This window comes from Arachis duranensis, chromosome 7 (assembly GCF_000817695.3).
Source record: "Arachis duranensis cultivar V14167 chromosome 7, aradu.V14167.gnm2.J7QH, whole genome shotgun sequence".
Taxonomy (NCBI): Eukaryota; Viridiplantae; Streptophyta; class Magnoliopsida; order Fabales; family Fabaceae; genus Arachis; species Arachis duranensis.
This window is the reverse complement of record NC_029778.3, coordinates 30737593-30746575: the sequence shown is the minus strand read 5'-3', so window position 1 is coordinate 30746575 and position 8983 is coordinate 30737593.

Sequence of the window (8983 nt, the reverse complement as noted above, 5' to 3'; positions counted from 1 at the left end):
TTACTATTTTATTAATTAAATTTAATTGCCAATACATACATGTTTGTTTGTTACGAAGTGATGCTTGATCTATGCTACTCATGCCCTTGCCGGCATGCCAATAATCATCTTGCATCTACTCACCCTATCATGCACTTGTTCTATTTCCTTTTATGATCTTTTCACATGTTGTCATGACCATGTGTTTATTTCATTCCTCTTTACCGTGCATTGTTTATCACTCACTCCATCCCTTTCCTTGCTTTAATTCTTTGGATTTAACTTTCCTCTTTACCGTGCATTGTTTATCACTCACTCAATCCCCTTCCTTGCTTTAATTCTTTGGATTTAACTTACTTTCTCTTCCCTTTTTCAGAATGGCCACCAAGAAAGGCAAAGAGAAAGCTACCCCTAAACCCACAGCAAGGAAAGGAACGGAGAGAGCATTAGTGGCAAAGCCTTCTTCAACTGCAGTCAAACCCTCAACTAAAAGAATTAAAAGGATTATCAAGGTTGATGAAAAAGAGAGAGCCTTCCCAGCCAAGGACACTGCACGATTTCCAAATCGCTACTGTGAGCAGATGTTTCCTATTCTAGCAGCTCGAAATTAGAATAATGAACACCTTCTTATCCTTCCGCCTCCTATCGCTGAATTTGTTGAGCCACAAATTGCACAAAGACATTGGAGATTCTTACTGCGACAGCCACGACAGGCTAATCTTTCTTAGGTTGTTGAGTTCTACTCCAACTTCCACCTGCCGACTCCGCAGTCCGTCTATTTATGCCAGAAGCAAGTCCCCATTACAGAAGAGGCCATACAGCAAGCCTTAGATCTCCCACCTGCTCCAGAATGGTTGGACGTTTTTCAGAAAGCCGCAATCAAGCGCCAGGCATACACCTTTGACTGGGATGCTGTTCTTAGAGTCATCGCTCCACCTGGCAGTAAATGGATCTTCGGATACCATCGTTCCCGTCCTAAGGGAATCTCGGCTTCCGCACTTACCTTAGAGGCTCACGTATGGGCACAGATTATGTCCCATTACGTCTTCCGAGTACTCATGAGTCCTCCTTCACCGCAGACATGGCCGTTCTACTATGGTGCATCCTCACAAACCAGCCTCTCAATTTACCAAGACATATCCGGAATGCTATGGAATATGTGCAGATTGCGGGCAACCTACCTTTCCCCGCATTGGTCTCTGATCTTATCTCAGCAGCCGAAGTATCCTACAGAGCTGGGGACACCAAAGCCATTCTTCCACGGGATGATCAGTATGTCCCTAACGGGAAATATCTCAGGCCACAGCTTGCCACTACCAGCCAGTCCCTCAGAGGATGCTGCAGCTCCTCCACCATCTACTAGTCAACTGCTGCATCAAATACTGAAGCGGTTGGACCAACATGAAAAGAAAGCAAAGCTCCGAGAGTGCCGCAACCAACGCCGATTCAAACACCTCAGGGAGCTGCTTAGAGGAGATTGCAGAAACTCAGACACCCCGGACTCCACTTCCTTCACCAGCACAGGGAGCCATGACGGCCCCGACTGTGGAGACACTGCCACCAGCCCACCATTGTTCCTGACAAATGGCACCGAGGACGGTGCAAAGCCTTAAGTGTGGGGAGGTCGGTCGGTACCTGACTTCTGGAGGTAATTTCTCTTCCCTAGCACCAATAAATTAGGATATTTTAGTTAGATTTTCTTTTTTTATAGAATAGGATAAATTGCATAATAATAGGTTAGTTGCATGCATGTTCTACTTGATTGAAAAGACAATAAGTTTCTTCTAAAAAGCTATCTTTGGAACAAAATTTCACTAATTTTAATCAAAACTCTTATGTTAAAATTTCTTGAAGTTGTATTTGGAACATGATTTTTGAGCTAAAGAACACACAACCTGTGAAGATTTGAGCCTTTATGCATGGTTACATTATTTAACCATAATTATTTTATTCTTGTGTGTTTACTTCTCTATGATTGTAATCTATATTTTGTTTCATCCTATATGTCCAATATTTATTATGTTTATATGCTTGCATGTGATTGATGCCATTATTTGTTTAAACTCACTTATCCAAATTAAGCCTTCCTTTTTTAATTACCTTTGTTAACCACTTTGAGCCTTTAAATCCCGTTTGTTCTATATTTTACCACATTACTAGCCTTAAGCGAAAAAAAAACAATTGTATATCCCAAATTGAATCTTTGGTTAGCTTAAGATAGAATTGTGTATGCTAGTTAAGTATAGGAATTTGTGGGAACAAAAGTTATTAAGGGAATGTATCATGATAATACAATGGGAATTTGGATACCTACTCATGTGAAACTATAAGAATTAAAAATCTATGTGTATTGATAAGCTATATTTATTTTTATGTCTATAAAAAAAATAAAAATAAAAAAATAAAAAATTTATCAATAAATAAATAAGGGGACAAAAATTACCCCAATGCTGAATTAAAAATTCAAAGATCAATGCACATATGATAAAATTAATACATGAGTATGGAATGTAAAAGGGAATTCTGGGTAGGTAGGTATTAATTCTAAGGTTATATAAAATATATAGGTTGGGTTAAAGCTTGGGTTAATTAAAGATTCAATTTATAAGCTTACTTAACCATATATGTATCCCTACCCTTACCTTGGCCCCATTACAACCTTGAAAAGACCTCATGATGTTTGCATTGGCATATTAACTGTTATTGATTGGTTAGGAGAAAAACAAAAGTTAGAGAGCATGATTAGAGAAGGATAGAGTGATTACCTTATACACTAGAGAGATTAGAGCGTACATACATCATTAGTGAGGGTTCAATGCTTGAATTTCCATGTTCCCTGCTTTCATGAGCTATCTTCTTGCACTTTTATCTGTCTTACTGTATAATGATAAAATAAGTGGAATTTGATTTGTAATTGTTTTGAAGAGCTTATTTACTTTTGATCAAATGGGCAAGAATCATATAGTTGCATTCATATATATAGGTTGCATTGCATTGCATTAGCATGCATTTATATTTCCTTCCTGAAATTATTACATGGTTGAAAACTGCTTCCTAGAGACTTTTTAATTATGCATTTTAGTTTTCCTTTATCCCATTCGATGCCGTAATCTACGTGTTAAGTGTTTCAGGCTTTATAGGGCATGGATGAGTTGGAGAGTGGAAAGGAAGCTAGCAAAAAATGGAAGGAACACAAGAAATTGAGGAGACAACTAGCGAGAAGTGACACGGCCGCATGGCTCACGCGTTCGCGCAAAAGAGGAGAAATCGCAGTGACGCGGCCGCATGGCTCACGCGACCGTGCGGAATGGAAAAGCACAAGTGACGCAGAGGCGTGGACGATGCGAACGTGTGGCAAGGAAAAACGCAAATGACGCGTCCGCATGGATGACGCGATCGCATGACGTGCGTGATCTGCATAATCTGCAGAATTTGCTGGGGGCAATTCCGGGCCCTATTTTGACCCAGTTTTTGACCCAGAACAGCAGACTAGAGCCAGAGAATATGCAGAAACCGGGGAGAACAATTCATTCTACACAGTTTTAGTTTTTAGATCTAGTTTTTACTCCTCTTCTAGGTTTTCTCTCTACACATTGATAGTTCTTAGGATTTTATTTTTCTACCACTTTTTGCATTGGGATACTGAGAAGAGTTATTACCTCATCAAGACTTCGTCATTCCAGTTCATTTTCTTTACTTGGCTTTACTCTTCCATATCCTTTGCTTTGTTGATTTTACCATTGGAATATTATTAGGATTATTTAATACAAGGATTACTTTTATTTTTAATTGATTATTTTGATTTTTATTTACAATGTCTTTCTTTAATTCCTTTCCATATGTTATGAATTTTACATTCACAATGAGCGAGTAGTTCCCTAACTTGATGGGGAGTTGATTGAAAGGAACCCTTGAGTTGGAAAGCTTAAAGGAAAGATTATAATTGGGTTTATTGTTGGCTTGTCCTCTATTCTCTAATACCAATCCCTTTTTATTAAGTGGATTGCAACTTGTGAACGGACATAGCATTCTAATTTGTTTGACTTTCCCTTACCTAGTAAGAGATAACTAAACAGGATAACCTTTAATTATCAATTAATCTAGAGAGTTCCCCAACATTAATGGGGCTTTCAACTAATCAACTCCCAGTCAAGGCTTTTATTTACATTATTCAAATTCTCCAATTTAATTCCCTGTTTACTCAACTCAAACTTTTTTTGAAAACATCTGATTAATAAAATAGCACACTTTTCTGTAACTCGTTGGGAGACGACCTGGGATTTATACTCCCAGTATTTTAAATTTAAATTTCTGTGACACCTTTCTAAATTGATAAGTGGATTTCTGGTGAGTTAAGAACTATACTTGCAATGTATATATATTTTAATAATTTTTAATTCACTAATTTTTGCCCCATCATAATGCTCTCTATTTGAGTGCTAGAGACCAATCAATCAAAGCCAGGTGCACAAAGGCAAGGATGCTACGTTGAAACAAGTAACTGAGTGCCCAAGGGAACAAGGCAAAGACATAGCGCTCAGTTAACTTAGTTAACTTTATCGGGCTCCTCATGATAAAAAAGGCAAGACGTGACATCAAGAAAGGGGGCAGCCAGGTTTGAAATGGGGACCTTGTGATAAGCAAGGAAGGAGCGCTAGTAGGCTACATCACAAAGAAACTCAAAAGTGCAACCACCAGAGCTCGAAATTGGGAACCTTGCACAAGCACAAGGGGTGCTGCGTTAATTCCCTTAACTGAGCATTAGAGCGCAAGGCAATTGGCATGAGGAACGGGCACAAAATGCACTCATTGGGATTCGAAAGTGGAGCTTCATTCGAAGGCAAGGGGCGCTAAGTTAACTTACCCAACTGAGTGCTATTCTTAAACAAAGAAGTTGGCAAAATGAACTCACCAAGGCTCGAAATAGAGCCTCTCTCAAAAACAAGGGTGGCACTATGTTAGAATAGTGAACTGAGCGCTAATGCTAGCAGAAGAATTGAGCCATGCACGAGACAAATTGAAGAGCCCGAGCTAAATTGAGTGCTGCGTTGCCTTAGTTAACTGAGTGCTCCCCTGGGAGGTGCCCCTTGGTTAAAATTCAATTAAAAACCAATTTGGACCCACCTCTTACCAATTTGAAAAGCCCACTCCAAATTCTGAATATCAAAAATAGAAAGTGTATAAATAGGAGTTAGTTTGATTTAGAGAGGACATTCTTTTGATTTTTTTAGTTTTACTTTTTTTTCTTTCTTTAGTTTTACCTTTAGCTCATTTTAGTTTTCACTTGAAATTTGGGAAATTGGGATTGAGATCTGAGTTGTCTTTTCATTGTTCTTGCTTCTGTAACTTTCACTTTCTGTTTTGGAATTTTGGATTGAGATTGAAGGAATTTTATTTCAATACTTGATCTGAAATTCATCTTGTTCTTCTTCTGCGTCATTATGAGAATTGAGGAATTGGATTTGAGCTTCATTTGCTGTTTCATTTACATTTCTTCTGCAATTTAGTTTCTGTTTGATCAAGGAAGGAATCGAGATCTAGATCTACTTTCTAGTCTCATTGATCCTCTGAGATCTTCAATTTCTCTTTTAGATTTCACAATTGTGCTAAGTTTACTTTCTTTCTTGTTCTTTCAAGCAATTTTCCATTTCTGTTTAGATTTGCTGCAACTTACTTTATCTTCCACTTCTCTGATTGATTTCATTTTGCAAGTTCTTGTTAAATTTTGAACCCCATCTCCCAAATCCCTTTAATCTTCAAGCAATTTAAGTTTCTCTGCAATCTAGATTCAACTATTTACATTTCTTTCACTCTAAGCTTTAGCTATTTATATTTCTTGCAATCTAAGTTTCAGTCATTTACATTACTTGCACTTTAAGTTTCATGCAATTTATTCTTCTGCTATTTAATTTACTGTCAATTCCCCCTCTCCCTTTTAGTTTCATGAAATTTAGCTTCTGTTTATCACAATTCACTCAACTCATCAATTGTTTGCTTAACTAAATCAACCATCTAACTAAAATTGCTCAATCCTTCAATCCCTGTGGGATCCACCTTACTCATATGAGTAATTACTACTTGATGCGACCCGGTACACTTGCCGGTGAGTTTTGTGTTGGAATCTGATTTTCGCTCATCAAGTTTTTGGCGCCGTTGCCTGGGATTGACTAGATTGACAATGATTAAGTAAGGTGGTGGTCTAGATTAAACATTTTTTCTTTGTTTTTCGTTATTTTTTGACTAACATACTAACTGTTTGAATTTTTGCTTAAGCTAACCATAACCTCACTCTAGCAGTAGAGTGTAGTATTCCTGGTTTTTCTGGTCTTGTGTGTTTCTTGTGTTTTGTTTGTATGATAGAGGCAAGAAGAGAGATTCCTAATCTGTGTGATCAAGACAAAAGGACTCTCAGAAGATTAAGAAGAGAAGCAAGAGAAAAAAGTGTCATTGGTGAAGAAACTTCTGAAGAAGTGTACCAAGAAATGGAGGAGAATCCAACAAATCCATCAGTGGGAGTAGCCAACAACAATGGTCAACCTCAGAGGAGAGTTTTAGCTTCTTACACATTTGCAAATCCTAGGCATTGTGGGAGTAGCATCCTTATCCCAAATGTCAATGCAAACAACTTTGAATTGAAGCCACAGCTCATCACCTTGGTATAAAATAATTGTTCCTATGGAGGAGGCCCACTTAAAGATCCAAACCAACACTTATCCACTTTTCTGAGGATTTGTGACACTGTCAAAACCAATAGAGTGCATCCTGACATTTACAAGCTGTTATTATTTCCATTTTCCCTCAGAGACAAAGCTACTCAATGGTTGGAGTCATTTCCAAGAGATAGTATCAACAATTGGGAAGATCTAGTAAACAAGTTCTTAGCCAAGTTCTATCCTCCTCAAAGGATTATTAGACTCAAAACAGAGGTCCAAACATTCACTCAGATGGATGGAGAGTCATTCTATGAGGCTTGGGAGAGATACAAGACCTTGATCAGAAAGTGTCCCCTTGAAATGTTCAATGAATGGGACATACTTCAGAATTTTTATGAAGGCTTGACCTTGAAAGCTTAAGAAGCACTAGATCACTCAGCAGGAGGTTCTTTGCAATTGATGAAGACAGCAGAGGAGTCCCAAAATCTCATTGATATGGTGGCAAACAATCAATATTTTTTTGCTCATCAAAGGCAACGCCAACCAGCACAAAGGAAAGGAGTCATGGAGTTGGAAAGTGTGGACACTATCCTAGCTCACAACAAGGTGATGCAGCAGCAAATCTAGCAACAATTTGAGCAAATGGCTAAGAGAATTGACAGTTTACAAGTTGCATCAGTGAATGTCACCAATCAACCACCAATTGGGTGGGGATCAAATGAAGAAAACCAAGAGGATCAGCAGCAGGAACAAGTTCAATATGTGCACAACCAAGGTTCTAGATCAAATGAAGTTTATGGTGACACCTACAACCCCTCTTGGAAGAACCACCCAAATCTCAGATGGAGAGATAGCCACAATTAAAACCAGCAGCCATGGCAAAGAAATTCAAACCACAACAACTCAAGAAATACAAATAACAACAACAAGCAAAATACTAACCCCAATTCATACAGAATACCCCAAAACAATCATCCTAATCCCAACTATTATCCATCCAATAATCCAGCCACTAACCAAAATAATTATCAACCACCCTCAACATCTCACAATCAGCCACAGATACCACAAGATACTCAAAGGATCTCCAACTTGGAGATACTGATGGAAAAGATGATGAAGCAGCATGAACTAACAAGCAAGAATCATGAAGCTTCAATGAGAAACTTAGAGAGACAGATTGAACAATTGTCTAAGCAAGCTGTGATTGAAAGGCCAACAAGCTCACTCCCAAGTGATACCATTCCAAATCCTAAAGAAGAATGCAAAGCTATTCAATTAAGGAGTGGAAGGACCTTGGTGAATAACAAGAAAGCCAACAAGAAACCTATGGGCAATGACAAGAGGCCAATTGAGAAAGAAGAAGCCAGCAGGAAGGATGAAGCTGTACCTAACAAGAAAGATTAAGAGAATCTTAAAGAGAAGGATAACTGATGTGTGAGCATCTTGTCTATCTTTTCCTAGTGAATTTGCATCTAATTTGTTGAATTTAATTAAGAATCAATTATATTTTAGCCACTATGGATGCTATTTTGAGTTTTGTACAACTTTATTTATTTTAGGTAGCATTCGGAGGGATTTGATGAAGTTTCTGCAGAGAAAAAGAAGAAACCAAAGAGATGACCAGCGAAGACCAACGCGGACGCATGACTCACGCGACCGCGCAGAATGGAAAAATTACAATGACGCGATCGCGTGCCTGACGCGAACGCGTGGACTAGAATCTGCACAAATGACGTGAGCGAGTGGACGACGCGGACGCGTCACATGCGTGATCTGCAAAAATACAAATGACGCTGAGGGCAAATTCTGGGCTATTTTAACCCAGTTTTTAGCCCAGAAAACACAGATTAAAAGCTGCAGAATGGACAAATCAAGTGGTCCCCACCCATCAACTGAAGATATGTTAATTAATTCAAATTTAAATTCAAATATTATCTTTAGGAAAAGATATTATTTTTAGTTTTAGATATTAGATTTTAAATTAATTAGGATTAGTTATAAAAAGGGGAGACTTCTCTTCTATAGAGGGACATTCAGATTAGAAACAGTTTACCTAAATCCTAGTTTTCTACTCTGAACCATGAGCAACTAATCCTCCATTGTTAAGGTTAGGATCTCTGTCTATTTGTATGGATTGATTTTATTACTTTTTCTATTTTAATTTATTTATGGATTTATAATTTAAGAATTCTTTTCGCTCTTTATTTTATGAATTTGGGTGGAATGGAAGTATGACTGATGAGCGGATAATTTGTACGCTTTTTGGCATTGTTTTTAGTATGTTTTTAGTATGATCTAGTTAGTTTTTAGTATATTTTTATTAGTTTTTAGTTAAAATTCACTTTTCT